The 14,177-nt window shown below is 39.0% G+C and overlaps 1 protein-coding gene across 2 annotated transcripts in view; it reads left to right on the top strand.

The window, feature by feature from the left end:
- ROR2 (receptor tyrosine kinase like orphan receptor 2) overlaps positions 1–14,177 on the top strand; it is a 145,271-nt gene that overhangs the window by 119,252 nt on the left and 11,842 nt on the right. The gene's annotated exons all lie outside the window — the stretch shown is intronic.

Below are 14,177 nucleotides of genomic sequence, written 5' to 3'. Positions count from 1 at the left end.
TAAGGCTGTAACTGTAGTGGTGCCACCTTGAAGAGAACTTGGGATGGAAGATATCTGGCAGTTTGTTGGCTTTTAGGGCTTCTGGAAAATCTAGTGAGGCTTTAGCAGAAGTGAGGAAGGCACAGCAGAATACAGGCAGAAAGAAGAACCTATAAGCTCAGCCCTTGCAAAGTGTAGGTGAAACTGGCTCTGTTGCCAGTCCTTCACGTTCCCCTACATGACCTTTCTGCAATCTGCTCAGGATACCAGGAGGCAAACATTTCCATCCAGGGCCCTGTGCAGGGGAACTGGGCTTTTCAAAGAACTTTTGAGAAGTCCTTGTTTTATTGAACGCTGGCTAAGATCAGTTCTTGGTTTGCAGCCTTTGATGCCAGTATGGTGGACCCTTAGAAGGAGAAATTGGTGGGAAGAAACACTGTCATCAAATAGAAATTGCCCATTACTTTGGGGAGGAATTTTTGATATATTAATCACTGTTAATAAATTTGCATGCTCTCATGCCTGATTTTCTTCAAATAGTTTCAGACAACAGTTAAATTTTTAAGGATTCAGTCCATTGAAGAAAAGTGATGAAGCAATTGTAGTTGAGAAGAAAAAGCAGTTCTTTCAAACAGTGGAAAACAGAATGTTTAAAAACTAGTAATGCATGTCTGTTAAAACTCTAATGAGGAATCCTGCGATGGGCAATTTATTTTCCATGGTCAGCATATCCCATGGCTTTTATTACATAGCCAAAGCACACTTTTTCTGTGACCCCTTTGGGGAACTTCTGCATGATGTGAGGGGCACTCATACACCTTTATGATGGGAACAGATATCTTTTCATCATGTGATGAATCTCCATGTAATTATAAGATGGAAAAGAGAATATAGGGTCTTGGTAAAGAAGGTGGAAAGGAGTGAATCATCAGAGTGTTTTACCCTCCCTGCCCATGACTGGGGTCTTCCCAGTAAAAGACAGTAGCTGAGGGGGCAAATAGTTTTGTATACTGAATCTGTCTGGCAAACCTAAGGTACCTAACATCATACTAAAAAGGAAGAATGCTTTCCTTACCATCAAACAACACCACCACTCGTATCTTCCTCCTCTCCTCAGGTGGGGTGGCAAATATTCTTTACTCTCAGTGCAGTTCATTCGCTGATGACATTGTTAATCTTCTAAATTATGCAAGATTGTCTTAAAATTCACATAAACAGATGTTTTTATAACCACTACAGTGTTGTCTCAACTCTGAATTACAGTGTTAATTGAGGCCCATGAGAACCAGGTGTTTGATGATGGATCTCCTCCAGAATGACATGCACGCCTTTTGTTTCATCAAAATATTCACAGGGCAGAGACAACCATATTTGAACTATATATATTTTTCTAAGATGTTTGTGGTAACAAGTTGAATTTACAGAATAAGTGCATACTTTGTGTTCTCGTTTCCTGTTTTAATCAAGGCAGAAGAAGGATTTAGTGATTAAAACACTGGACTGTCATTTTAGAGGTCTGGATTCAGTTTCTGACTGTACTCCTGTCTCCATGTGTGACTGCAGCAAGTTGTTTAACCTTTGTCTCTCCATGTTTTGTATATCAAATGGAGGTGGTGGATCTTGGGAATTTTTTGCCTTCCTCTACTATAGGATTATCTCAAAATGCTTAAGATACACTCCCTATAAAGCATGGAATGTTATTCCTACTTTACGAGTGATGAACTGAGGCACAGATTATCTCGGGCTGTTGTATATTAAACAGCATGTGTTTGTCTTGGCAGATTTCCTGACTCCCTGACAATCCAATTTGGGGATCTGGCTGGAACATGCTGCAATTCCCTCACAGCCCCCGTGTGTCAGTTTCCTTTTTTCTCTCAAGGTCGGGGGAAGGCTGTATTTCACCCTTCTGTGGGTTTGGGGCTCCTTTCAGGGGATTTGGATTCACAATCTCAGATCTGCATCTGGCTTCATCAGTTTAAATATCCTTCGACAATCTCTCAGGCGCAGACAGGAAATTTGGAGCAAGGAGGAAACTAAAACCAAAGTTGCACTAAATGATTTTGCATACTCTTTTCTCTCTTAGCTATCTTAGAGCATAATTTTTCAGGTTTTCCTCTTTTTATGTAGGATACAGCCTAGTAGAGCTCGTAAGCATACCATGTCACAAATTAGCCCATAACTGAAAATTATACTCTCTTCTGCCCAGAGACATAGGGTGTACTCAGAGGAAGCTGACCCTCTGTCTTGTAATAAAAACTGAATTTTTTACCCTAATATTACTTATATGTTTCCAAAAAATATTTTTTTTCTTATTTAAAACCCCAGAATATGTTTAATATCTTAAAGATGCATAATATGTGTAATTCAGGACAGAGTTTAAGAGCAGTGGAAGTACTGTTTTGGTTTGGTTTGCTTTGCACCACTCCATATCCCAGTTTCCTCCCACACTACATAGTTTCTTCAGCTTTAATCTTCCACTTAACTGTTTTCTAATCACTAGTAAATAAATGATGAACAATCCAATGCATTTTGTATTATTTAGTGATAGCAGTAAAAATTCAGTGTGCTTACAAAATTGATGAATTTTAGAAGCCAGATGTGTATTTAAACTAATATGCATAACATCCTGGAGCAGTCAGAGGTGTCTGTACTCCTGCAGCTTGTTATCTGGGGAAGCTATTTCAAGTGGGAGGTTTTTTTGCCTTCCCATCAGAAGAATGGAAGAACAAAAGAAAGAAGCTGACAGGGAATGTATAGGGGGGAAAAGGATAATAGGTGTCTTTTATGCTCACTAATCCATATTGTCCAGAAACCCCCCCAAAACAAAAGGAAGCCAAGCATATGCAAAGATAGATCTGCAGGAAAGCTTTCTTTCTTCGTGCTACTGTATAAATCAAATGTCCTTGTATAAATTAAAGTGTAATGCAATGACTTTGCACTGCCCTACAGAGAGAGACTGGTTGCAAAGACAAGAGAGCAACCGTATGGGACTTGCCTGTAGTTGGGCTAGATTTCCCTTAGAAAGAAGAAGAAATTAGTTACATTTCTTATAGTTGAGCTAACTTAGGGTTAAATGTAGAAAGCACCTTCCCACCTTGACAGCGGTGCTGTCAAGAAACTTTCAAAAGGATTGGATGAAGCATTATAACGAATGTAATGAGTGTAATATGTGGGGTTACAAACATGCAATACACCAAAGCACACAAATACTTTCTTTCCTGAGAGTTCTGCTTCTCAAAATTCAGACATTTAGCTTGTAGGTGGATGTTAAAGGAAGCTGATGGTTTCCTGCAGGTGAGAATTCACCCATGCGCAGCCTGCGTGCTGGGAGAGCCTGCTTCCTTCTCTGCAGAGCAGTGGCTAGGTTTTTTGGTAGCCAACAGGAAAGCTGTAAGGTGCAACACTTAAGATGTGCAACACACGGCAACGAGCCAATTACAGCTCTGACTTTGTAAATACGTGACCCCAGTACCCTCTTCCAGCAAATTCCAGATCAGCAGCAGGTGCTCGGGTTTGAGCTGCTCAGAGGAACAAGTTTCATTAAACTACCAAAGAAGTAAGACTTGTTATTATTCCCTTTAAGGATATATGTAAATTGATATTCAAAGTAGTAATGGCCCACGGGCTTTTGGCAAGTAGCTACTGCAGCTGTTGGACATCCCTGATATAATCAGCAATCTTTAGTGTGTTTGGATTCTACTTCTCTCTCCCTCCCCTACTCTCATTCGTTCAGTGGCTTAAATGGCTTTCAAAGTATTTATTGTATGTCTTACAAAAGGACAGCTATATGTCCCTGAGACTTCCTGTAGGCATTTGATGCCACACTGAGTTTAATTAGAGTTCCTTAGGATGCTGAATAGCCTCTAAGTGCATACAAGGAAAGGGTAAATGTTGTAGTTAGGCACAAAGATAAAGGAACGCTATTCTAATGAAAAGTAGGTAATTTAACCAAACGAGATAATGCTGGAACACCACACCATAAATCATCCTTTCAATTTTTATGCCTTTATGGTTAGTTTTTCCCTACTTTTGTATTATTATGTTCTCTATTTCAGTTTGAAAGAGCCAAACAAACTGTAGATGCAATTAATTTAGTGTACTTGAGAAAAGGTCGAATAGATGGTTTAGCTGGTAAAATTTGAACAATACTACTCAAAACTAAATAACATTAAGAGTGATGGAAGGGATTGCTTTTAAAAAGGAGAAAGAAAGTGTGGTGAGGAAATCCGCTCTTACAAATTGATACTGCTCTGTTAAGCCTTAAAATATGAAGTATTTTAGGTAATGCTGCTCTAAATATAAGGTGGCAAGAAGTGTATCATCAGCTGTTTCTCACACTCCCCAAAGAGCTTATTCATAGGTCTTCCATTTCTCATTTTGTTCACTCTGATGACATAGGAGAGGAAAAGGATTACTCTAGGTGGGACAAAAAGGGTGATATACCTCATAATCTTTGCTTTTATGAATAAGTGTGCACACACATACACATACTTCCCTCCTCCCTAAGTTTTTCTAACAGTTCAATTTGCAGGCCAGAAGGGGTGTTTACTCCTGCCTCACCATGCCATTCTTCATGCTGGGAGGTGTCTCCTTAGTTCCGCAGGCTGACCTGCACGTAGAAACCCTTATACTTTATTCTGACTCAGTTTTGCAAAATTATGTGGACAAACCTCCGTTTTTTTGCTTTCCTAACGACAGCGTAGTAGTTCCAGATTGCAAAACAATGATAGAGGGGTAAAGAGAAGGAATAGGAAAGAATGCATTAGAATATAAATACAGTACAATACAGTAGCTCCAATTGGCAGGGAACTACAAGAATCATTTAGTCCGACTTCTTGATCACTCCATGGTTGGCAAAAGTTAAAGCCTGTTATTAGGGGGGCCTGTCTTTAAGGCACTGACAGGCATGGGACATCAACCACCTCTTTGGGGAGCCTGTTGCAGTTTGACCACCCTGCTGGCAAGGAAATGGTTCCTAACCTTCGGTCTGAACCCACCCTGATGCAGCTTTGAACCATTCCCACATGTCCTGTAGCTGGATCCCAGGAAGAACAGACCAGCACTTCCCTCTCCTCCTCCCATCCTGAGAAAGCTGTAGAGAGCGGTCAGGTCACACCTCAGTGTCCTTCTCCCCAAACGTAGCCAAATTCAGAGTCCTCAGCTGCTCCTCTTTGTACATTCCTTCGAGCCCTTCCATCAGCTTTGTTGTCCTCCTCTGGATGCATTGAAGTACCTTCACTTCCCTCCCCCCTCCCCAAAGAGAAATGAAATATTGAAAAATTCTCTGGCCTCATCTTTTGAAACATCTGACCGTTTGTTTAGAACTAAAAAAAAAAAATAATTTAAAAATTATCTTTGGACCGTGGAACACTACAGCTCAGATAAGTTCTAAGAAGTAAAGAGCAGCTATGAAGATAGTCTCTAACATTGGGAAGTATTCACAAACTGTAACTTTCTGCAACATTGCCTAGAATTAGTTCATATTGCATCCATAAAAAGTAACAGAGAAGCTAACAAGTATTTGTTATTGTCGCTTAGATGTTTTTAAAGATTTTTTCAGATAAATGGAATAGGCTAATTTTTTCTTAAGTCTGAAACGCTGACACTTCAATGTTATATGGTTATAAGTATCAGTGTTTCAGTAGATTTAATAAAAATGCTCTGCAAAAGACTTTGAAGATGAATACTTGGATATAGTTATGTAACCAATTTATAGCTGATGCTGTGATAACTTCTGGCTATTTTACAAAGCTCTCTGCTACCAGATGTATAATGGCTGTGGTAACTGAAATAGAAAAGCCACATTTGTTTTGTTTAAAAAAACAGAAGAAAGAAGGGGAGGGAAAAATGCCAGTACAGTTTTTTTCATTTTTTTTCATTTGCTCAGATTCTTACATAAGTGACCACATTTGTAATGGCATGGTTGGTTAAAATATTTTTAATTCTGAAAACAAATTTATTTTTTTTTGGTGCAAAAATATCTTAACTTTTTAACCTCTACTAAAAAGCCAGGAAGCACTTTGGTAGAAGGCTTGTATTTCCCATCATTCAAGAAAAAAAAAACAAAATGGAAACCTTAGGGTACTTACATGAGATTTCATTTTTCTATTTTAAATTATCCCTTTTGTCTTTCTTGTAACCTCCCCTTCTCTCTGGATTTATATAACTGGTTATTTTTGACCATGTTTTCATTGTCTTCTTTTCTCTCAAGACTTCCTACCTCTCCTACCTGTCTTCTTGGCGTACGTATGAAATCCCATCGGAGGCTTTAAATCAGCTAAACAATAATGTAAAATTTTTATTTGTGCGTAAAGTCTGTCTCTCTAGGTAAATTACAATGCACTAGCATCCACCTGAAAACTTACACGATTTTTTTTTTTTTTTAAATGACCATATCAGGTTAGGCCCAGGTGGCATTTGTAGAGTGGGGTGAGCTTCACACTAGGGAAGGTCGGAGCAGCCTGTTGGGAGGTGAGCTGCCCTTTGCCCACCCACTCCCAGGGGTCAGAGGGGACCCCAGTTCCCAGACCAGTCCCCTTGGTGAGCCCTGACACCCACCCCTCCCTCCTTCCCTGCTTGTTAGAGGCTTTTCAATGAGGGTCTGCTGGTCCTGCTGACTTTCCTTGGAGGTGTCAGAAAAAGACAATTTATTACACAGCCATAACACACTGAGAGGAGTAACGTGCCCTAAAAAAAAAAAAACAAAACACCAACAAAAAATGGGTGGAGAGGGGACCTCATAATGGTTTCTTTGGTGAGTGAGAAGCTGGAATGCTGCATGGCAAGGTTCACGTTCCCATATGTTGAAATTATTTTTTCTGAAGGCTTTTTTCTCAATTTTCCAGTATCCGTGGTTGCAACAGAGATGTTTCTGTTAAAAATATCTGACACTCAGCGAAACAGACCTGCAACCTTCCTTGGATTGCCAGCTGACTCACTTGATTTCAAGATTTCATCCCAACGTGCTGACACCTATGAAAGCAGAGGGAGAATTTACGAAAATGTCCTTCGAGAAAGTTAGAATGTTATTGGCAGAATATAAGATAATCTGTTTGAAGTTGCATGTGGTAACCAGAGGATTGTGGCTGGTTATACGTCTAGGAACAATCCTTTTTTGTGCAGAAGCTCAGGACATTGATATGCTGTTTAGTTTTTCTTCTTTGACTGTTTTACCCATCTTAGTGTAGTAAAAGCCATTCTGCCACCTGTATGTCTGTAGGTGATTGCTGTTCTTGGGAACTGCAGCATTTTTTGGTACACTGAAAGCTTTTCTAAACTTGGGAAGCAGTAACAAATATGTGAATGCATGTGATGCCATCAAACCACAGCAGCAGGGAGTGCTATCTAATGAGCATTCCGAGCAGTTTTATGTGTTCAGTTCTTTCATACACGTTTGCCTGTGAGGGCTGGGTGCTTTTCTTGTTGGAGTGAGGGAGGATTACTTTTGTGAAAGAAACAAAGGCAATGCCATTTTCTCTTGGGTTTATCCACTTAAATTATTGAATGGTGGTGTCTTTTATCAAGGACACAGCTCAGCTAAGAGTGCTGACACCATCTAAGGCAATGCCTACTGATGAGTGAGTACAATTTGGGTCATGATTCAGTGAAGGTACATGGTTAAACCCTACTGATCTTCTCTCCCCTTTTTGTGTTTAAATGGTTTTTAAATACTTCGTATTAAAAGAATCCTCCTTTCACAGTAGCATCAGAATATATGTTTAAAGCATTATTTGGACTATGCTTTAGAGATAGGCTTTGGAGTCTGAGTTTTGTATTTAAAAATACTGATTTTATAACCCTTTGCAGAAATAATTTCAATAGTCTAAAAATTAGGTTGTTGTAAAGTTTCAAGTTGCCATTTGACAAACAAGCTACTTTTCTTTAGATTGCCACAAACACTAAGTCCATTTGTAGCTGTTTTTTTACAAATGACATTACAATTACTTACCCTATCTATTACCTAAAATGCTGCCTCAAATCCTATGATTAATATGAAAAAAAATCATCATTTAATATAACCAGTAGAATAAAGGTCAAGTGGGGTATTTTTACTGATCTTAAACATTGAGTCTGGAGTTTCAGTTCACAGTGTACTTTTTTTAGTAGCTAGTAGATAAATATTCCAGTCAAATGCAGCACAATTGCTCTGTTCAGTAATTGTGACTTTCAGCGAATTTTTTTAAGGATTCTGTGATGTATAGTTTTCAGACAAAAAGCAAGAAATATTCAGCTAAGTTGCATGCTTGTATCTTGCTTTTTGGGTCTATTGCTACACTCAATGAGCATCTGGTAGCAGAAGTCACGGGTCATATCCATGGTGAGTGTAAATTGTCATAGGTCCATTGATTTCAACTGAGCTATGACTATTTATACAAATTCCCCTGCTTGTTAGTTTTTTACTTTTTAACACTAAACGCCTTCTTTTCTGATAGTATTTTTTGCACTCCCTTAGTGTATAGGAAAAGTTTTATACCCCTCTTGTACTGTACTACTCTAAGTCTCTCTTTGAGGTGTTAACTACATTGATGTGTGTTCCCTGATATCCCAGGGCCACTGATCTTTAGACACAGGTGAAGATGTGCAAACAATGATTTTAAGTGCCGGAAAGGTGGGTTATTTGCAGAAACCTATGGCCAGAATTGTTTGTTCGGAGAATGGATACAGGCAGGGCAGGAAGCCTGTGGCTGTGTCCCATGATGTGGGTGCAGGGTAGTCTCCCTGCAGGCAGGGCCCCAGTGAAGCAGCCAAGTTGTCTCTGCCATCCTTTCACATCTTGGCTTCAGCAGGCAGGGCACAGGTGTGCCCGTGTGGAGTTTTTGGTGATTTATGGTTGGTGGGTTTTGGGATTTTTTGAGGTTTTCCTGTACACCTGGGATTTGGAAACTATGCTAAAATCTCCAACCTGTTTGTGTGAGTTGCTGAATTTCTGGCCTATATGGGCAGAAATTATGGATGGCATCAGAAGCAGCTGGCATTAACCCAGCCTTTCAGTGGATACTAATAGGTCAAGCCATACTTATTTTAAAATATTCCATTCTTTTCCTCTGTCAATTATTTATACCCCAGTCCCGTTGCCATGAATGTCAGCAGTAAAACTTCTGTTGACGTTCTGTGCACTATGGGAGGCCTATGAGAAAGAGCAATTTTATAGCCCATTGTAACTATTACTTTAAAAGGCAACCCTCCTGATGAATTTTACTTCATGGTGAAACAAGGAATTGAGTGTTTTATTTGATGTTTTCTCTGAAGACAAACCTGACCAGAAAGTAACAAGTGTTTTTCTACAGTAACATTAATATATATTTACTACGTTTTTGACAAGAGGCAAATTTTATAGATGTGATACAGTATATGAAAAAGCAGCACCTTTCTCTTCTCTCAGATCTTGTTGGTGACCTGTTTCTTTGGGAATATCTGGAGACATAAACTCATTTTAGCCATTGAAAAGTTATCCTCTTTTGAATAGAGTTTGCTCCCATGCACTATGATATGATCATGTCAAGAGTAAGGGTAACAAATTACAACAGCTGTAGTGCAACATTATAAGAGGTCCTGATTTTTGAGATTCGGTATAAACAAACCATGAATACATACACATATTAAAAAAATGAAACTCCTGATTTTTTTACTGCGACTCTTTTTAATGCCCTTCCAACAAGTCAGAGTGATTTGCCTTTCTTCGATTAAACATAAACCAGTTACTCCTTTATTCTTGTTGCATTGCAGGTCATTTAACTTGTGTGCTTTCTGTTTATGAAGTAGCTACACACTGGGCTAAGTAAACTCATAATGTGAAAAAACGATGCCTGCCCTTTTCCCTCTGATCTTTCCGTCAGTCATAATTATTGTCTTCACAAAGCTTCTGACATCAGTTTTCAAGTTGTAACTATCAAAAATCCCAAGACTTTTCCACAAGATGAGTGACCGTATACCAAAAGTTGTATTTCTCTACCCATAGCAAATAGGATGACATAAATAATTTTTCCTTTCACTGATCTATCACAGTCTAATTGTGGTTTTCTGTGCAATTGTCCTTGCTTTGCCATTTCAGTTGTAATGAAATATGAGGCGGAGTCCTAATATTCTCAGTATTTAACAGTTCTTAACTAAAACTGTTTAATCCCTGGACAGCAGGAAAGAGGGTTAAAACTTTGGATTTGTTATTTGTTGTGGGAAAATTTATTGGAAATTTTAATTGCAGTCAACTTGCCTGTGGGAAACTGCTGTAACAAAGTTTCTACTACCTTTTAAAAGCTAAGCTCTGGAATATCCTGTTATGTTCTATGAATTTGTTTAGCATTGTTTTCTCTGCTAAATTGTAGGCTGAGGATGTGTCCTTCCATATAAATGCTAGGGTAGGTTGGTAGGGTATTATTAAATGAGATTTTTTTTTCCGATGTATTCAATCAAAATTCCCTCTGAGTTTTCTGGAGGATTTCTGAGTTTCTTTTTATGGCTGCTGCATTGTTGTGTCTCTTCTATTTTCAGGATAGTAGACTTAACTTACAAGTTTCTGCTGTCTTTGTAAGCAAAACTTGTGGTATGCAATCAGAATAAAGATGTCTCACTAGCACATGAATATGTGGATACCTCTCAATTCTGCTTTCAGAATTCCCTTTGTGAACCCTTGCTAGAAATTGTTAGGTCTTCACGTGTTTATTCTTCTGCAAAACCACAAGGTTTGCACTTACTAGGGGCACTAAATATGTACTTAAAACTCTCATCAGACTTGAGTGTTTCACGAGGTGATTGTAGTTTCGAAGAGTTTCCATGGTGGCCTTTGTTTTACTGAGAAACTTTTTTGTTTCATATGCCCTCTGGTCTGTTCAGCTGTGACAGTTGCAAACAATAGGTGGTGCAACACAGATAGGATACAGTGTATTGTGCCCAGATGTATTCTTTCAGTATTTCAGGCTTTCGGTGAGGAACAGCCTCTTTGTTTCCTAGATATTTTCTTTTGTAGTGTTTTGTTCAGTGTTCTTTCTGTGTCACATGTGAAATTAAAGTAATGCTTAATACGAGGGTGGGGGTGGTGATGTTAACGATGTTTTTTCCTCTGACACCTAGAAATCTCTTTATATACCTCTAGAGCAGATATCTGCCTTATGGGAGTGTTCCATGACCTCCATCTAGAGAGTTTCCTATTCATGCATGCTTTTATTCCTGTTCAGAGGCACCTGGTTCTTCCAATTTCTCCTTTACAGAGCCAGACATCCCTGCAAGTTATGATTCCTGTCAGTGGGAGAAGTGGCACTGTATCACTGAACCTGCATCTTTCTTCTACACTGTTTGGTTAATTATCTATTTCATACAGACTTCTTCTGCCCACAAGCCTGAAGGCAGACTGTATTTAATCAGGTGTTGCAGTGCATGTGTGATAAGGAACCTGTAAATGCTTATCAGTACTTCATTCTTCAAGATGTTCCCAGACCTGGTAAACCCAATCAAATTCCATGTTGTACATAAAAGTAGTATCAGTGTTTCAGTTTTACTTTTGTGTAACAGAGATAGAAGATTCCTCTGCTTTAGTTTTATGTCAGAAAGCCTAGTTCTTAACTTTATTGTGCTGGCAGATCACCTTCTGGGCCTGGAAAACTAATGGCATTCATACTAAGCAATGAAAGTTGGGGTTTTAGGAATAGAGGGTCTGTTAAGTCAGATTCTTTACAATTTTATTTTTAAATCCAAACTCTGGTCAAACATATGACAAGTAATCGGGATGAGAGTTCCTTCAGTAAGAGTATATACCTTCCCTCCACTCTAGCTGAATGCTGAGAAAATTCAGTTTCCAGGTGCACTGCCTTTGGGGCCACCTTCCAGCAAAGGTGCAAAAAAAAAAAAAAATCAACACTTCGGGTGGGTCTGACTCTATTTTGAAAAAAACAAAACCAAAACCCTATAAAAATGGAAGAAAATCACTAGGTAAAAAAAGTGGTGCTGCCTTGAAACATTCAGAAGATAAAGAACAAATGGGCAAAATTACCTGTGGTGGTTAGCTTGTAAGATTTCTGCAAGTGGAACAAATTGAACTCTTCTGGATTCCTTTTGTGGAGTCAGATTTCTGCTTTCACCAGGGTTCTTGATCAGAGCAAATTTTATAGCTCAAGCAGCAGGAAATTGAAGAGTCGGTATTTCTGCCTATTTTCAGCAGCTTTTAATTATTTCTCTGATCAGCAACTGAATTGCTGGCATATGTTTTGGAGCGTGAATCAAAGCTGCACATGGTTCCAAAGGCTCCTGTTTGAACTGAGCATGATGCTGCTCCTGTGCTGTTTTATCAGATTCCCCCCCAGTTGCTTTTTGCTGCAGATTTTTTGCTGTGTGCCAAGTGTACTTGTAGCTGAAGAACAGAGTACTCTGTAAGGAGACTCTTAGTGCTGCCACTTCTGCAGCTTTGTTGAAATCAAATATTTTATTCAGAAGACTAACGTAGTTTTGTCCTCTCGGCAGTAGTACTAGTCAAACGGCGTTCACTGAGTTTCCTGGCCTGAGGAAGATGCATGTAGAGTAACAGCCCAGCTTTTGTCAGAGTAACTGACATCAGGTTACTGTTTACTTTTGCTTGTGTCCATGGTAATGGTCATATCCAGTTTAGTTTAATCAGCAGTTGACTATAACATGGGAGCGGGGAACATATGTGTGTATTTATAGTATCGAAGCTGTGTTTAGAAGTTCCTGACAGAAATAAATAAACTAAGTAAGAGATCACACTGCTTTTGTCACCAAACCCATGCTGTTTTGAGTGCTTCTTTTTTTTTTTTTTTTTTTTTTTTAATGCTGGCAAGAGAACCCTGAACTGAGAATTGAAGTGTGAGATACAGTTTCAGTAAGACATTACTGAATTTGCAGTGTTTCATTGCAGACTTTGTTCTGCAGGACAAGGGTATGAATTTACTTTTGGGAAAGAGGTCAACTGGAGGTTTCATATTCATTCAGATCCTTGTGGGAATTGCTGACTTCCTATTGAGGTGGTCAAGGATCATAAAACAGACACAGAAAAAATGTTTTGATGTTTTGATTTTTGTAACTTCTGGCACGATGCAATTGTTGCAAAATAACAGATTTTAAGAATGAAAGAATGTTACTGCAGGGAGTAGTTGATCCTAAGACGACTCCTCTACTTCATCCACCATAATCAAAAACTTACATATCTTTGTGGAAACAGAACTTGTTTCAGGGTTTGTAGACAAAATGTTGCTTTATGAATATTTAACAATCATATTCTGATAGGAAATAAAGGCCAGATCTGCATAACAACTGCATGAGGCACTTAGTATCACCATGGTTTATCTAGCAGTTTATGTGATGGATAGAGTCCTGTTAAATCATTGCCTTTCTTGGGAGTACAGGAAGAGTAAAGGTGGTCAGTGCTTCCAGCTTTTGGCTGCGCTGTACAGACAATACTGCTCAACCTTCCCCTGCCAGAGAGTTTACACTTTAAGAAATACTGGTATTTGTAAGAGGCGTGGAAGCATGGGTGGCCAGAAGAGGTGTTGATACCCAAAGGTAACAAAAGTACAAAGTGCAGAGGAGTACTGAAGTCATACTTGAAAAATTGCTGGTATTGCAGAGGTATCTCAGGCTTTCAAACAGTTCAGTTGCAGAAGCTGATTACGTTTTTAGATGCCCTGCTCTGGAGTCACAGTTTTCTAGATTATGTTTTATACCTACATTTTGCCCATCATGCAGTAAATGACATAATGTGAATCCATCAGGCTAATGAATCCTAGTACAGAGGAAGCCCAGGGAATACTGGATATTGACTCTGAGCATGCTCTCTCTCTGAAGTCTCTTTTCATTTCTCTGACACTTATGATCTGCAGATCAGCTCTGTATTATTTACAAGGGCTTTGGGGATGAAGTGTTGAACCACTGAGCCTTTAGGCTAGGGCTTTCGTGCCAAAATATTTGTGTTGATGTAAGGGAGTGAAAGGCCCAAAGCCTCATTGAATTGAAAACTGTATTAAAATATATGTTGAAAGAGAAATTTGGCACTGACTCTCACTACAGAGAAAAGAGGTTATGACCTTGGTTACTTTTTATTCTCTTTACCTAATTCAAAGTTCAAAATTATTTCATGTTTTAATTCAAGCTTGGCAAGATCTCTTCTGCTATCAACTACAGGAAATGAAGAATGGGTGAAAGAAGTGGGAGAAGAGAACAAACTGCCTAATTTTACAGTGTACAGCTGGATGCCA

This window comes from Manacus candei, unplaced genomic scaffold (genome assembly GCF_025592945.1).
Source record: "Manacus candei isolate 608988 ecotype Guabito, Panama unplaced genomic scaffold, ASM2559294v1 h1tg000010l, whole genome shotgun sequence".
NCBI classification, from domain to species: domain Eukaryota; kingdom Metazoa; phylum Chordata; class Aves; order Passeriformes; family Pipridae; genus Manacus; species Manacus candei.
The sequence above is the reverse complement of the archived record's forward strand: the minus strand, read 5'-3'. Positions and strand labels throughout refer to the sequence as shown.